Source organism: Ascaphus truei, chromosome 4 (assembly GCF_040206685.1).
Source record: "Ascaphus truei isolate aAscTru1 chromosome 4, aAscTru1.hap1, whole genome shotgun sequence".
Classification (NCBI taxonomy): Eukaryota; Metazoa; Chordata; class Amphibia; order Anura; family Ascaphidae; genus Ascaphus; species Ascaphus truei.
In genome coordinates this window covers 297506343-297523133 of record NC_134486.1, presented here as the reverse complement: position 1 = coordinate 297523133, position 16791 = coordinate 297506343, and the positions used below count along the sequence as shown (strand labels likewise).

Genomic DNA, 16791 nt, shown 5'->3' with positions numbered 1-16791 from the left:
GGAGCCGCGCTGCTGTTCCTATCGGAGCCGCGCTGCTGTTCCTATCGGAGCCGCGCTGCTGTTCCTATCGGAGCCGCGCTGCTGTTCCTATCGGAGCCGCGCTGCTGTTCCTATCGGAGCCGCGCTGCTGTTCCTATCGGAGCCGCGCTGCTGATCCCATCGGAGCCGCGCTGCTGATCCCATCGGAGCCGCGCTGCTGTTCCTATCGGAGCCGCGCTGCTGTTCCTATCGGAGCCGCGCGCCTGTTCCTATCGGAGCCGCGCTGCTGTTCCTATCGGAGCCGCGCTGCTGTTCCTATCGGAGCCGCGCTGCTGTTCCTATCGGAGCCGCGCTGCTGTTCCTATCGGAGCCGCGCTGCTGTTCCTATCGGAGCCGCGCGCCTGTTCCTATCGGAGCCGCGCTGCTGTTCCTATCGGAGCCGCGCTGCTGTTCCTATCGGAGCCGCGCTGCTGTTCCTATCGGAGCCGCGCTGCTGTTCCTATCGGAGCCGCGCTGCTGTTCCTATCGGAGCCGCGCTGCTGATCCTATCGGAGCCGCGCTGCTGTTCCTATCGGAGCCGCGCTGCTGTTCCTATCGGAGCCGCGCTGCTGTTCCTATCGGAGCCGCGCTGCTGATCCTATCGGAGCCGCGCTGCTGTTCCTATCGGAGCCGCGCTGCTGTTCCTATCGGAGCCGCGCGCCTGTTCCTATCGGAGCCGCGCTGCTGTTCCTATCGGAGCCGCGCTGCTGTTCCTATCGGAGCCGCGCTGCTGATCCTATCGGAGCCGCGCTGCTGTTCCTATCGGAGCCGCGCTGCTGTTCCTATCGGAGCCGCGCTGCTGTTCCTATCGGAGCCGCGCTGCTGTTCCTATCGGAGCCGCGCTGCTGTTCCTATCGGAGCCGCGCTGCTGTTCCTATCGGAGCCGCGCGCCTGTTCCTATCGGAGCCGCGCTGCTGTTCCTATCGGAGCCGCGCGCCTGTTCCTATCGGAGCCGCGCTGCTGTTCCTATCGGAGCCGCGCTGCTGTTCCTATCGGAGCCGCGCTGCTGTTCCTATCGGAGCCGCGCTGCTGATCCTATCGGAGCCGCGCTGCTGTTCCTATCGGAGCCGCGCTGCTGTTCCTATCGGAGCCGCGCTGCTGTTCCTATCGGAGCCGCGCTGCTGTTCCTATCGGAGCCGCGCTGCTGATCCTATCGGAGCCGCGCTGCTGTTCCTATCGGAGCCGCGCTGCTGTTCCTATCGGAGCCGCGCTGCTGTTCCTATCGGAGCCGCGCTGCTGTTCCTATCGGAGCCGCGCTGCTGTTCCTATCGGAGCCGCGCTGCTGTTCCTATCGGAGCCGCGCTGCTGTTCCTATCGGAGCCGCGCTGCTGTTCCTATCGGAGCCGCGCGCCTGTTCCTATCGGAGCCGCGCTGCTGTTCCTATCGGAGCCGCGCGCCTGTTCCTATCGGAGCCGCGCTGCTGTTCCTATCGGAGCCGCGCTGCTGTTCCTATCGGAGCCGCGCTGCTGTTCCTATCGGAGCCGCGCTGCTGTTCCTATCGGAGCCGCGCTGCTGTTCCTATCGGAGCCGCGCGCCTGTTCCTATCGGAGCCGCGCTGCTGTTCCTATCGGAGCCGCGCTGCTGTTCCTATCGGAGCCGCGCTGCTGTTCCTATCGGAGCCGCGCTGCTGATCCTATCGGAGCCGCGCTGCTGATCCTATCGGAGCCGCGCTGCTGTTCCTATCGGAGCCGCGCTGCTGTTCCTATCGGAGCCGCGCTGCTGTTCCTATCGGAGCCGCGCTGCTGTTCCTATCGGAGCCGCGCTGCTGTTCCTATCGGAGCCGCGCGCCTGTTCCTATCGGAGCCGCGCTGCTGTTCCTATCGGAGCCGCGCTGCTGTTCCTATCGGAGCCGCGCTGCTGTTCCTATCGGAGCCGCGCGCCTGTTCCTATCGGAGCCGCGCTGCTGTTCCTATCGGAGCCGCGCTGCTGTTCCTATCGGAGCCGCGCTGCTGTTCCTATCGGAGCCGCGCTGCTGATCCTATCGGAGCCGCGCTGCTGATCCTATCGGAGCCGCGCTGCTGTTCCTATCGGAGCCGCGCTGCTGTTCCTATCGGAGCCGCGCTGCTGTTCCTATCGGAGCCGCGCTGCTGTTCCTATCGGAGCCGCGCTGCTGTTCCTATCGGAGCCGCGCGCCTGTTCCTATCGGAGCCGCGCTGCTGTTCCTATCGGAGCCGCGCTGCTGTTCCTATCGGAGCCGCGCTGCTGTTCCTATCGGAGCCGCGCTGCTGTTCCTATCGGAGCCGCGCTGCTGTTCCTATCGGAGCCGCGCTGCTGTTCCTATCGGAGCCGCGCTGCTGTTCCTATCGGAGCCGCGCTGCTGATCCTATCGGAGCCGCGCTGCTGATCCTATCGGAGCCGCGCTGCTGTTCCTATCGGAGCCGCGCTGCTGTTCCTATCGGAGCCGCGCTGCTGTTCCTATCGGAGCCGCGCTGCTGATCCTATCGGAGCCGCGCTGCTGTTCCTATCGGAGCCGCGCTGCTGTTCCTATCGGAGCCGCGCTGCTGTTCCTATCGGAGCCGCGCTGCTGTTCCTATCGGAGCCGCGCTGCTGTTCCTATCGGAGCCGCGCTGCTGTTCCTATCGGAGCCGCGCTGCTGTTCCTATCGGAGCCGCGCTGCTGTTCCTATCGGAGCCGCGCTGCTGTTCCTATCGGAGCCGCGCTGCTGTTCCTATCGGAGCCGCGCTGCTGTTCCTATCGGAGCCGCGCTGCTGTTCCTATCGGAGCCGCGCTGCTGTTCCTATCGGAGCCGCGCTGCTGTTCCTATCGGAGCCGCGCGCCTGTTCCTATCGGAGCCGCGCTGCTGTTCCTATCGGAGCCGCGCGCCTGTTCCTATCGGAGCCGCGCTGCTGTTCCTATCGGAGCCGCGCTGCTGTTCCTATCGGAGCCGCGCTGCTGTTCCTATCGGAGCCGCGCTGCTGATCCTATCGGAGCCGCGCTGCTGTTCCTATCGGAGCCGCGCTGCTGTTCCTATCGGAGCCGCGCGCCTGTTCCTATCGGAGCCGCGCTGCTGTTCCTATCGGAGCCGCGCTGCTGTTCCTATCGGAGCCGCGCTGCTGTTCCTATCGGAGCCGCGCTGCTGATCCCATCGGAGCCGCGCTGCTGTTCCCATCGGAGCCGCGCTGCTGTTCCCATCGGAGCCGCGCTGCTGATCCTATCGGAGCCGCGCTGCTGTTCCTATCGGAGCCGCGCTGCTGTTCCTATCGGAGCCGCGCTGCTGATCCTATCGGAGCCGCGCTGCTGTTCCTATCGGAGCCGCGCTGCTGTTCCTATCGGAGCCGCGCTGCTGTTCCTATCGGAGCCGCGCGCCTGTTCCTATCGGAGCCGCGCTGCTGTTCCTATCGGAGCCGCGCTGCTGTTCCTATCGGAGCCGCGCTGCTGTTCCTATCGGAGCCGCGCTGCTGTTCCTATCGGAGCCGCGCTGCTGTTCCTATCGGAGCCGCGCTGCTGTTCCTATCGGAGCCGCGCTGCTGTTCCTATCGGAGCCGCGCGCCTGTTCCTATCGGAGCCGCGCTGCTGTTCCTATCGGAGCCGCGCTGCTGTTCCTATCGGAGCCGCGCTGCTGTTCCTATCGGAGCCGCGCTGCTGTTCCTATCGGAGCCGCGCTGCTGTTCCTATCGGAGCCGCGCGCCTGTTCCTATCGGAGCCGCGCTGCTGTTCCTATCGGAGCCGCGCTGCTGTTCCTATCGGAGCCGCGCTGCTGTTCCTATCAGAGCCGCGCTGCTGTTCCTATCGGAGCCGCGCTGCTGTTCCTATCGGAGCCGCGCTGCTGTTCCTATCGGAGCCGCGCGCTGTTCCTATCGGAGCCGCGCTGCTGTTCCTATCGGAGCCGCGCGCCTGTTCCTATCGGAGCCGCGCTGCTGTTCCTATCGGAGCCGCGCTGCTGTTCCTATCGGAGCCGCGCTGCTGTTCCTATCGGAGCCGCGCTGCTGTTCCTATCGGAGCCGCGCTGCTGTTCCTATCGGAGCCGCGCTGCTGTTCCTATCGGAGCCGCGCTGCTGTTCCTATCGGAGCCGCGCTGCTGTTCCTATCGGAGCCGCCCTGCTGATCCTATCGGAGCCGCGCTGCTGTTCCATCGGAGCCGCGCTGCTGTTCCCATCGGAGCCGCGCTGCTGTTCCCATCGGAGCCGCGCTGCTGTTCCTATCGGAGCCGCGCTGCTGTTCCTATCGGAGCCGCGCTGCTGATCCTATCGGAGCCGCGCTGCTGATCCTATCGGAGCCGCGCTGCTGTTCCTATCGGAGCCGCGCTGCTGATCCTATCGGAGCCGCCCTGCTGTTCCTATCGGAGCCGCGCTGCTGTTCCTATCGGAGCCGCGCTGCTGATCCTATCGGAGCCGCGCTGCTGTTCCTATCGGAGCCGCGCTGCTGTTCCTATCGGAGCCGCGCTGCTGTTCCTATCGGAGCCGCGCTGCTGTTCCTATCGGAGCCGCGCTGCTGATCCTATCGGAGCCGCGCTGCTGTTCCTATCGGAGCCGCGCTGCTGTTCCTATCGGAGCCGCGCTGCTGTTCCTATCGGAGCCGCGCTGCTGTTCCTATCGGAGCCGCGCTGCTGTTCCTATCGGAGCCGCGCTGCTGTTCCTATCGGAGCCGCGCTGCTGTTCCTATCGGAGCCGCGCTGCTGTTCCCATCGGAGCCGCGCTGCTGTTCCCATCGGAGCCGCGCTGCTGTTCCTATCGGAGCCGCGCTGCTGTTCCCATCGGAGCCGCGCTGCTGTTCCCATCGGAGCCGCGCTGCTGTTCCTATCGGAGCCGCGCGCCTGTTCCTATCGGAGCCGCGCTGCTGTTCCTATCGGAGCCGCGCGCCTGTTCCTATCGGAGCCGCGCTGCTGTTCCCATCGGAGCCGCGCTGCTGTTCCTATCGGAGCCGCGCGCCTGTTCCTATCGGAGCCGCGCTGCTGTTCCTATCGGAGCCGCGCGCCTGTTCCTATCGGAGCCGCGCGCCTGTTCCTATCGGAGCCGCGCTGCTGTTCCTATCGGAGCCGCGCTGCTGTTCCTATCGGAGCCGCGCTGCTGTTCCTATCGGAGCCGCGCTGCTGTTCCTATCGGAGCCGCGCTGCTGTTCCTATCGGAGCCGCGCTGCTGTTCCTATCGGAGCCGCGCTGCTGTTCCTATCGGAGCCGCGCTGCTGTTCCTATCGGAGCCGCCCTGCTGTTCCTATCGGAGCCGCCCTGCTGTTCCTATCGGAGCCGCGCTGCTGTTCCTATCGGAGCCGCGCTGCTGTTCCTATCGGAGCCGCGCTGCTGTTCCTATCGGAGCCGCGCTGCTGTTCCTATCGGAGCCGCGCTGCTGTTCCTATCGGAGCCGCGCTGCTGATCCTATCGGAGCCGCGCTGCTGATCCCATCGGAGCCGCGCTGCTGTTCCTATCGGAGCCGCGCTGCTGTTCCTATCGGAGCCGCGCTGCTGTTCCTATCGGAGCCGCGCTGCTGTTCCCATCGGAGCCGCGCTGCTGATCCCATCGGAGCCGCGCTGCTGTTCCTATCGGAGCCGCGCTGCTGTTCCTATCGGAGCCGCGCTGCTGATCCTATCGGAGCCGCGCTGCTGATCCTATCGGAGCCGCGCTGCTGTTCCTATCGGAGCCGCGCTGCTGATCCTATCGGAGCCGCCCTGCTGTTCCTATCGGAGCCGCGCTGCTGTTCCTATCGGAGCCGCGCTGCTGTTCCTATCGGAGCCGCGCTGCTGATCCTATCGGAGCCGCGCGCCTGTTCCTATCGGAGCCGCGCGGCTGATCCTATCGGAGCCGCGCTGCTGATCCTATCGGAGCCGCGCTGCTGTTCCTATCGGAGCCGCGCTGCTGTTCCTATCGGAGCCGCGCTGCTGTTCCTATCGGAGCCGCGCTGCTGATCCTATCGGAGCCGCGCGCCTGTTCCTATCGGAGCCGCGCGGCTGATCCTATCGGAGCCGCGCTGCTGTTCCTATCGGAGCCGCGCTGCTGTTCCTATCGGAGCCGCGCTGCTGTTCCTATCGGAGCCGCGCTGCTGTTCCTATCGGAGCCGCGCTGCTGATCCTATCGGAGCCGCGCTGCCTGTTCCTATCGGAGCCGCGCTGCTGATCCTATCGGAGCCGCGCTGCTGTTCCTATCGGAGCCGCGCTGCTGTTCCTATCGGAGCCGCGCTGCTGTTCCTATCGGAGCCGCGCTGCTGATCCTATCGGAGCCGCGCTGCTGTTCCTATCGGAGCCGCGCTGCTGTTCCTATCGGAGCCGCGCTGCTGATCCTATCGGAGCCGCGCGCCTGTTCCCATCGGAGCCGCGCTGCTGTTCCCATCGGAGCCGCGCTGCTGATCCTATCGGAGCCGCGCTGCTGTTCCTATCGGAGCCGCGCTGCTGTTCCTATCGGAGCCGCGCTCCTGTTCCCATCGGAGCCGCGCTCCTGTTCCCATCGGAGCCGCGCTGCTGTTCCTATCGGAGCCGCGCTGCTGTTCCTATCGGAGCCGCGCTGCTGTTCCTATCGGAGCCGCGCTGCTGTTCCTATCGGAGCCGCGCTGCTGTTCCTATCGGAGCCGCGCTGCTGTTCCTATCGGAGCCGCGCTGCTGATCCTATCGGAGCCGCGCTGCTGATCCTATCGGAGCCGCGCTGCTGTTCCTATCGGAGCCGCGCTGCTGTTCCTATCGGAGCCGCGCTGCTGTTCCTATCGGAGCCGCGCTGCTGATCCTATCGGAGCCGCGCTGCTGTTCCTATCGGAGCCGCGCTGCTGTTCCTATCGGAGCCGCGCTGCTGTTCCTATCGGAGCCGCGCTGCTGTTCCTATCGGAGCCGCGCTGCTGTTCCTATCGGAGCCGCGCTGCTGTTCCTATCGGAGCCGCGCTGCTGTTCCTATCGGAGCCGCGCTGCTGTTCCTATCGGAGCCGCGCTGCTGTTCCTATCGGAGCCGCGCTGCTGTTCCTATCGGAGCCGCGCTGCTGTTCCTATCGGAGCCGCGCTGCTGTTCCTATCGGAGCCGCGCTGCTGATCCTATCGGAGCCGCGCTGCTGTTCCTATCGGAGCCGCGCTGCTGTTCCTATCGGAGCCGCGCTGCTGTTCCTATCGGAGCCGCGCTGCTGATCCTATCGGAGCCGCGCTGCTGTTCCTATCGGAGCCGCGCTGCTGTTCCTATCGGAGCCGCGCTGCTGTTCCTATCGGAGCCGCGCTGCTGTTCCTATCGGAGCCGCGCTGCTGTTCCTATCGGAGCCGCGCTGCTGTTCCTATCGGAGCCGCGCTGCTGTTCCTATCGGAGCCGCGCTGCTGTTCCTATCGGAGCCGCGCTGCTGTTCCTATCGGAGCCGCGCTGCTGTTCCTATCGGAGCCGCGCTGCTGTTCCTATCGGAGCCGCGCTGCTGTTCCTATCGGAGCCGCGCTGCTGTTCCTATCGGAGCCGCGCTGCTGTTCCTATCGGAGCCGCGCTGCTGTTCCTATCGGAGCCGCGCTGCTGTTCCTATCGGAGCCGCGCTGCTGTTCCTATCAGAGCCGCGCTGCTGTTCCTATCGGAGCCGCGCTGCTGTTCCTATCGGAGCCGCGCTGCTGTTCCTATCGGAGCCGCGCTGCTGTTCCTATCGGAGCCGCGCTGCCTGTTCCTATCGGAGCCGCGCTGCTGTTCCTATCGGAGCCGCGCTGCTGTTCCTATCGGAGCCGCGCTGCTGTTCCCATCGGAGCCGCGCTGCTGTTCCCATCGGAGCCGCGCTGCTGTTCCTATCGGAGCCGCGCTGCTGTTCCCATCGGAGCCGCGCTGCTGTTCCCATCGGAGCCGCGCTGCTGTTCCCATCGGAGCCGCGCTGCTGTTCCTATCGGAGCCGCGCTGCTGTTCCTATCGGAGCCGCGCTGCTGTTCCTATCGGAGCCGCGCTGCTGTTCCTATCGGAGCCGCGCTGCTGTTCCTATCAGAGCCGCGCTGCTGTTCCTATCGGAGCCGCGCTGCTGTTCCTATCGGAGCCGCGCTGCTGTTCCTATCGGAGCCGCGCGCCTGTTCCCATCAGAGCCGCGCTGCTGTTCCTATCGGAGCCGCGCTGCTGTTCCTATCGGAGCCGCGCTGCTGATCCTATCGGAGCCGCGCTGCTGTTCCTATCGGAGCCGCGCTGCTGATCCTATCGGAGCCGCGCTGCTGATCCTATCGGAGCCGCGCTGCTGATCCTATCGGAGCCGCGCTGCTGTTCCTATCGGAGCCGCGCTGCTGTTCCTATCGGAGCCGCGCTGCTGTTCCTATCGGAGCCGCGCTGCTGTTCCTATCGGAGCCGCCCTGCTGTTCCTATCGGAGCCGCCCTGCTGTTCCTATCGGAGCCGCGCTGCTGATCCTATCGGAGCCGCGCTGCTGTTCCTATCGGAGCCGCGCTGCTGTTCCTATCGGAGCCGCGCTGCTGATCCTATCGGAGCCGCGCTGCTGTTCCTATCGGAGCCGCGCTGCTGTTCCTATCGGAGCCGCGCTGCTGTTCCTATCGGAGCCGCGCTGCTGTTCCTATCGGAGCCGCGCTGCTGTTCCTATCGGAGCCGCGCTGCTGTTCCTATCGGAGCCGCGCTGCTGTTCCTATCAGAGCCGCGCTGCTGTTCCTATCGGAGCCGCGCTGCTGTTCCCATCGGAGCCGCGCGCCTGTTCCTATCGGAGCCGCGCTGCTGTTCCTATCGGAGCCGCGCTGCTGTTCCTATCGGAGCCGCGCTGCTGATCCTATCGGAGCCGCGCTGCTGTTCCTATCGGAGCCGCGCTGCTGTTCCTATCGGAGCCGCGCTGCTGTTCCTATCAGAGCCGCGCTGCTGTTCCTATCGGAGCCGCGCGCCTGTTCCTATCGGAGCCGCGCTGCTGTTCCTATCGGAGCCGCGCTGCTGTTCCCATCGGAGCCGCGCGCCTGTTCCTATCGGAGCCGCGCTGCTGTTCCTATCGGAGCCGCGCTGCTGTTCCTATCGGAGCCGCGCTGCTGATCCTATCGGAGCCGCGCTGCTGTTCCTATCGGAGCCGCGCTGCTGATCCTATCGGAGCCGCGCTGCTGTTCCTATCGGAGCCGCGCTGCTGTTCCTATCGGAGCCGCGCTGCTGTTCCTATCAGAGCCGCGCTGCTGTTCCTATCGGAGCCGCGCGCCTGTTCCTATCGGAGCCGCGCTGCTGTTCCTATCGGAGCCGCGCTGCTGTTCCCATCGGAGCCGCGCGCCTGTTCCTATCGGAGCCGCGCTGCTGTTCCCATCGGAGCCGCGCTGCTGTTCCCATCGGAGCCGCGCTGCTGTTCCCATCGGAGCCGCGCTGCTGTTCCTATCGGAGCCGCGCTGCTGATCCTATCGGAGCCGCGCTGCTGATCCTATCGGAGCCGCGCTGCTGTTCCTATCGGAGCCGCGCTGCTGTTCCTATCGGAGCCGCGCTGCTGTTCCTATCGGAGCCGCGCTGCTGATCCTATCGGAGCCGCGCTGCTGTTCCTATCGGAGCCGCCCTGCTGTTCCTATCGGAGCCGCGCTGCTGATCCTATCGGAGCCGCGCTGCTGTTCCTATCGGAGCCGCGCTGCTGTTCCTATCGGAGCCGCGCTGCTGATCCTATCGGAGCCGCGCTGCTGTTCCTATCGGAGCCGCGCTGCTGATCCTATCGGAGCCGCGCTGCTGTTCCTATCGGAGCCGCGCTGCTGTTCCTATCGGAGCCGCGCTGCTGTTCCTATCGGAGCCGCGCTGCTGTTCCTATCGGAGCCGCGCTGCTGTTCCTATCGGAGCCGCGCTGCTGTTCCTATCGGAGCCGCGCTGCTGATCCTATCGGAGCCGCGCTGCTGATCCTATCGGAGCCGCGCTGCTGTTCCTATCGGAGCCGCGCTGCTGTTCCTATCGGAGCCGCGCTGCTGATCCTATCGGAGCCGCGCTGCTGTTCCTATCGGAGCCGCGCTGCTGATCCTATCGGAGCCGCGCTGCTGTTCCTATCGGAGCCGCGCTGCTGTTCCTATCGGAGCCGCGCTGCTGATCCTATCGGAGCCGCGCTGCTGTTCCTATCGGAGCCGCGCTGCTGTTCCTATCGGAGCCGCGCTGCTGATCCTATCGGAGCCGCGCTGCTGTTCCTATCGGAGCCGCGCTGCTGTTCCTATCGGAGTCTCTCTGCTGTTCCTATCGGAGCCGCGCTGCTGTTCCTATCAGAGTCTCTCTGCTGTTCCTATCGGAGCCGCGCTGCTGTTCCTATCAGAGCCGCGCTGCTGTTCCTATCAGAGCCGCGCTGCTGTTCCTATCAGAGCCGCGCTGCTGTTCCTATCAGAGCCGCGCTGCTGTTCCTATCAGAGCCGCGCTGCTGTTCCTATCAGAGCCGCGCTGCTGTTCCTATCAGAGCCGCGCTGCTGTTCCTATCAGAGCCGCGCTGCTGTTCCTATCAGAGCCGCGCTGCTGTTCCTATCAGAGCCGCCCTGCTGTTCCTATCAGAGTCGCGCTGCTGTTCCTACCAGAGTCTCACTGCTGTTCCTATCAGAGTCTCAGCCATAGTGGACGGAGCCTCATCAAACATACGGTTTCCAGTGCAAAGGCCTCTGCCCCACCTTGCATTACTTCATTACTGTTGCAGTATCACAGGTGATTGTCCTGCTTGCTCAGTGTTCGGAGCTAACAGTTTGGCTGCGGCCCAGTGGTCATGGCTGCTGTTCTTCTAATACAGGGGTGGACAACTCCAGTCCTCAAGGGCCACCAAAAGTTCAGGATCTCTCTGCTTCAGCATAGATGGCTTAGTCGAAGACTACACCACCTGTGCTGAAGCAGACATATCCTGAAAACCTCACCTGTTGGTGGCCCTTGGGGACTGGAATTGGCCACCCCTGTTCGAATACTGTAGGTTGGCTGGGATTAGCGACAGCAGCACTGTGATCTTGGAGCGACTGTAGCAGCAGTCGGCTATAGTGCAAGTAACCATGCCAGTTTCACATTTCTCCAGAGGACACCCTTTCCCACCCCACGTTTGTAAGTACAAATTTCAGAATGCATTTTAATGAAAAATTATTCAGTGGCTTGTAAGTAAACTCATTTCTCTGTGCTTCAACTTTGCAAAATATAAACACTTATCACCTCTTCTCCCTTTGCCTCAGTCATCCCACAAGTCATTTTAAAAGTAATATTTTCCCATCTCCACTATTTAGGCCCTGCCATGCAGACCGGAGCGTGAACTGCGCACCCAGCATCCCACCCCAGAGGAGGCTGCACGAATAACCCTAAACTAGAAGGGTAAATAGTCTTGCAGTTAAAAAAAAACACTATAGAAATACAAGATGTGGTTGCATAGTTTACTAGTGCTTAAGGTGAATATGAATTCTTTGTAAATCTGTAACACAGGCAAAACAGAAGAAAAAAAACCGACGTTTCTAGCAATCATTTAGCTGAAATAGCCTTTTGTCATGTGATTGTTCTTAGAAGCCAAAGCGCCTTTACTGGACAGTTGCCACAATTTCTACAATAACCATTAACATCTCTTTGGCAAGCATGTTGTGTGTATAAATAAATTAAATAAAAAGTTCTCAGAAGGAAAATTAAAAAATCAAAAGAGAAAATAAATGTGTCCATGGGGTGTTGCTTGCCTCTTGGCACAGAATGGGTTAATTTGAGTGCATATCTGAAGATGGGCTTTAATGGAATGGTGACAGCCTGTCGCAGAATGAACAAAGACGACTAAGGCTGCGCTTCTAGTCCCTACTATGGCGACGCAACGGCGTGACGTAATCCGCAGCAGAGATTTTTGCTTATAGTGTTCGAGACGAGACAGCGACCGGTGGGGGGGGCATGGCAGGGGCTTGGTCGTGAACGGTTCGCCCTCAGTGAATGAACCTCTCGCGTTTCGCTGCGGCCGCTGAAAAATTAATTTTTCATTGACTTCCAGCGATCGCGACCAGGCCGTCGCGTCGCTCCTGCTATAGGCGCACGCGACGGATTCAATACACATGTTTTGACACAACGTTGCGTCGCCGGGACTACAAGCGCAGCCTAAGGCTTACGAAGAAAATGCCTGCTTTAAGTTTAAACATGTACAATATTCCCACAGTATTCAATCTACATCTACTTGTTTTACATGCAAAATAAATAAATAAATGTGTGGGACACCAAGTCTGTAGAGACACTTTGCAAGTTTAACGTGACAGACTGTGTGTTACAAATATCTACTTACTCCAATTAAATTGATTCGTTGTTGGACATCACCAGCTCTAACAGAGCAATAAGAAATGAAGGCCTCGGACATGGTAAAAACGACCGTGCTGAGGCGCGCTGAGGGGAAACATTATCTCTATGAGCGCGGCTTTAGACGGCGCTTCCGCACGCTTTTATAGTCAATAAAGGGGCATACGTTACATTTTTCAAAGCGTTGGAGACTATAAAATTTACCCTAACACGAGAAGTCCATGACATGGCACAGAGAGAAAAAAAGTACCAATACATATTATGTAAACTCAATGTCTACATGCACTACAAATTCGCTCATCCGAGCACCAGTGCAAGTACTGCTTATCCTATTTAAACTGCCTTTGCCCTGAATTTCTGTCATCCAGAAAGTTTTAACCCTCAACAAATGTCCATTATATCTCCATGAAAGAGGACACTATTGTGTGCCCACACGGTAAAAGATGACCGCAAATCACTTCCATCCCAGCGGGACAAATTTCCCTGGAATGAAGTCAAAGTGACAAGGTCAGGTCTGCACGGTTAGCAAGGGAGCCATTCATAACGTCCCCATATCATTATAGCACATTTGCAGGCTCGCTGCCCATTAGCATGTCATGCAAATCATTCCTCCACCAAGAAGAAGAATTTAATGTGAGAAGCTCAAAGCCACTTCGAGCTGAATTAGGGAAGAGGGATAAAAGACGGATGTGTGCGCCAAGCGAAAACTGCCAACAAGAAACCCAGTACAAAAACTTGACATATAAACCAGTTCCTGTCCAACAATTACCATGCAGAAGCACAATTCTAATTGATTGTACAGTATACTGTATAAAACTGGGCTTTAAAATGCAATGTAAAACTCTAAAATTAGGGTAAAACAATTTAAACAATAGTAATACCTTTAGGATTTCTGCGGTTGGCTTTTTTTATCGTTTTGCACATGCGTTTATGATTTCTAAAGAAAACTGATTCGGAAAATGTAAATGTATAACTTATTTTGAAGACTAAACTTTAAATGGTACTCGTGATTCAAACAAGCGAGTTAAATAAATCTTATGCATTTGCCGCATTTATCTGAACTCTTAAAATAATTTCAATGTGCTTTCATTTCATATATAGTCTGTTCTGCTTTAATGTTATCTAACAGAATCATTAGACAATTAAATGATTGAATATTCCTTATTAATGCTACTCCATATTACCATACATGAAGTGCGCTGTACAAACTCAGATAAGCGCACATGCATAGTGTCAGAGATGGATACGCTCAAATCAATTGCCAATCTGGATGCAGACACACCCAGCCACTAGGGGTTTGAATAAGGAGTTTGAAGTCAGTACAGTGTAATGTTTCTATAGGGAACAAATAACCACAGTAGGGTTTGTCTCAGGATAGAATGTATTCTGCCTCTCACAAGCAGGGGAATCACGGGGCGGAAAAAACAATTACAAAGAAATATATGAAAGCAATCAAAGTTATGAGTTTCACATTGTAAGTGTATTTTAGTCATGCATTTGGGCAACGCCTCACCATCAATATTATAATTTGAATAGTTCACTAGTTTGTTATTTTGAGACACTAATTGGTTGTTTTTATTCTGTGTCGCCTCTCTGTCTGATCTAACCAAAATATATTACCCATCTTGACCTTGCTTTTACCAGCTCTGCTCTCCTTATCTTTGTTCACATTACAAAGGGGCCCTTAAGAAATATTAGTATAATAGAGTGCAAGTTCTTCTGCAACCAGAAACCAGTAATACTGACCTAGAGCAACACACTACAGGAATGGCATATATTATTTAAAATAAATAAATAATAATACAGTATATACATACATTATTAACTATGCACAAAATAATATCAGAACAGTTATTATTTACATATTCTACACTTGTACGTAATGAGAAACAAAATACCTTCTTACACTGGCAAAATCACACACAGTTGAATCTTATTAAATAAAAACGGGAAGTGGAAATTCTATTGAACTTTTTTCCTTGCATTACAAAATCAAATGATAAAACAGTGGAGAAATCAATAGAAATGTAAGACACGGAAAGAAATCTATTGCCGTGATCAATGAAATAATTCTAAAGGAAGCTTAAAAAAAAAAAAAAAAAAAAAAAAAAAAAAAAGCTGTGTGTGCTGTACACGCGCATAGTAAGTGAAACTTCTTTGACTTTTGTCACAGAAATTGTATTTGTGTTGGTGATGTTTTAATTAAAAATCAAAATACAATTTCATTGTCAAAACGCAAATAAATTTGACTTAGAATGCACGTGCTCGGCACACATCCCCTGTATTAGTGCAAATAGCCAAGTGTGAATTCCTCATATGTGCGTGTGACTGACTGACAGAGTGTGCGTGACTGAGAGTGCGCGCGTGGCTGAGAGTGCGCGCGTGGCTGAGAGTGCGCGCGTGGCTGAGAGTGCGCGCGCGTGGCTGAGAGTGCGCGCGCGTGGCTGAGAGTGCGCGCGCGTGGCTGAGAGTGCGCGCGCGTGGCTGAGAGTGCGCGCGCGTGGCTGAGAGTGCGCGCGCGTGGCTGAGAGTGCGCGCGCGTGGCTGAGAGTGCGCGCGCGTGGCTGAGAGTGCGCGCGCGTGGCTGAGAGTGCACGCGCGTGGCTGAGAGTGCGCGCGCGTGGCTGAGAGTGCGCGCGCGTGGCTGAGAGTGCGCGCGAGTGGCTGAGAGTGCGCGCGAGTGGCTGAGTGCGCGCGCGTGGCTGAGAGCGCGCGCGTGGCTGAGAGCGCGCGCGTGGCTGAGAGCGCACGCATGACTGTGTGTGCGCGTGTCTGTGTGTGACAGTGTGTGTCTGAGTGCTTGTGTGTGTGACAGTGTGTGTCTGAGTGCTCGTGTGTGTGACACAGGAGGAGAGTACGAGTATATATGAATGACGGATGGCAACGCTGGGCCCCTCCTCCACCTTGATCGGGTGCTCGGTGTAGCAGGAAGAGCCCTCCCTGTAGTCCTCCTGTGAAGTTGTCCTGGGATGACTTGGGCCCCCCCTCTTCCCCAGGGTGGGGCGACTCCTCGTCTTCCTGCTCGGCCCCCCTCAGCTCCTAGGTCTCCTCCGCCTGCTCACCTCCCCTGCACAGGGGTCCAGGGGGAGAAGCAGGATCCCTGCACGTCCGCCTCCCCCCAGATATCCAGCAGGGCGCGGGTCTCCATGTCCGACAGACATCCCGCCGGGCAGGGGGTCGGAGACCGGCCCGGAGATGAGCTAGCAGCAGGAGGCAGGCATGTGGCGTCCGTGAGCGTCACCATGACTACCGCATGCGCGGCATGTCAGCGGGCGCGGGGAATAGCGCATGCGCGGCATGGCAGTGCACGTTTGGGGGGAATGGCGCCGCTGCCTGCCGCTTCTGCGCATGTGTGGCGTCCGTCAGCGGCGCCATCACAACTGCGCATGCGCGGCATGGCAGCTGGGACCGGCGGCCGTTAGGAGCGGCGCAGCGGGCGGCCGTGTGAGGAGAGCGGCGCCCTTTAGTCAGCGGGACACAGGGAAGCGGAGGTAGGGAAGAGGGAGGAGAGAGGCTGAGCAGCGGCTCCTCCTCCTCTCTCAGCCGGAGTACTTGCGGGGCTTCCGCCATCTTATTACACCCGCAGCACCGGAAGCTCTGCGGCAGCCATCTTGCTATACCCATGGCAGTGGCCGTGTGGGGGGTAACAGCGGCCGTTAGGAGTGGCGCCGGCGGCGGGCCGCATGTCACAGCAGGTGTGTGGGCAGCATGTCACAGCGGGTGTGTGTGGGGGAGCAGCGACTGTTAGGAGCGGCGCCGGCGGCTATCGCCGCCTCCGCCGCATGTCACAGTAGATGTAGTAGTAGTAGTGACGTCACTTCCGTTTCACATTTGTCCCCCATCAGAATAGGTGCCACTAAAGAAGTTTCACTTCAAAAAAACTATTAAAATCCCGCAGGAAATGTTGCTTCAATCATTTTTAACCAAGTAAGGGATATGTACACAGTTACAAATGTGGTATGTATTTGATAGATTTATAATTTGTTTCATTGTAAGGAATGGATTACCATATATAATCCCCCATTAACTGATCCGTAGTACCTTATTGCCGCCTCTCTATTCTGCATGCAAGTTTTTAAAAGGTCTAAAGCAGCAAACCTGCTGTCCTTTCGGTTATTGGTTTGAAGTAGATTGGACATTCATTTCCGCTCTGGGGACCCCCTGCTTTCTGAGATACTTACGTTCGTACGGAGTGCCGGTAGCAGCTCCGGCTGGGCTGTGTGGAAATGGTGGCTTAAATGTCCCGCATCACACAGGCCAATAGGAAGCTGTGACGTCATCACTTGCAGACTCCTATTGGCCTGCGTGACCAGGACCTTTAAAAACATGCGGTGCTGCTACCAGCACCCCCTAGAGGAGATATTTACTTCGGCAATTGAATAAAATAAGGTGCAAACTTATACTGGTGCCAAAAGTGTCAAACAAATAGCTTATACTATTCAGTGCAATTCAGGTGAAATGGAGATCAGGTGCTGCCAAACACTTGCAGTTTCCCAACTGCAGTAAACCAGGGATAGAAAGAATTAGTGTTCACGGCGCAAACTGAAAAGGTGTAATATAGTGAATATACGGTAACAAATGATACTAGCACTGCTAATGAATGTTGCACACTCCTCCGTAGAACCGGGACAAGAAACACATGCAAAAGTGCTGGTGCTATAACGTTTTTACTCCAGGCAACGAACAACACAAAGGGGATAAAGTA

At 58.3% G+C, this 16791-nt stretch overlaps 1 protein-coding gene across 1 annotated transcript in view; it reads right to left on the bottom strand.

The window, feature by feature from the left end:
- DCBLD1 (discoidin, CUB and LCCL domain containing 1) overlaps nt 1–16791 on the bottom strand; it is a 72626-nt gene that overhangs the window by 12710 nt on the left and 43125 nt on the right. The gene's annotated exons all lie outside the window — the stretch shown is intronic.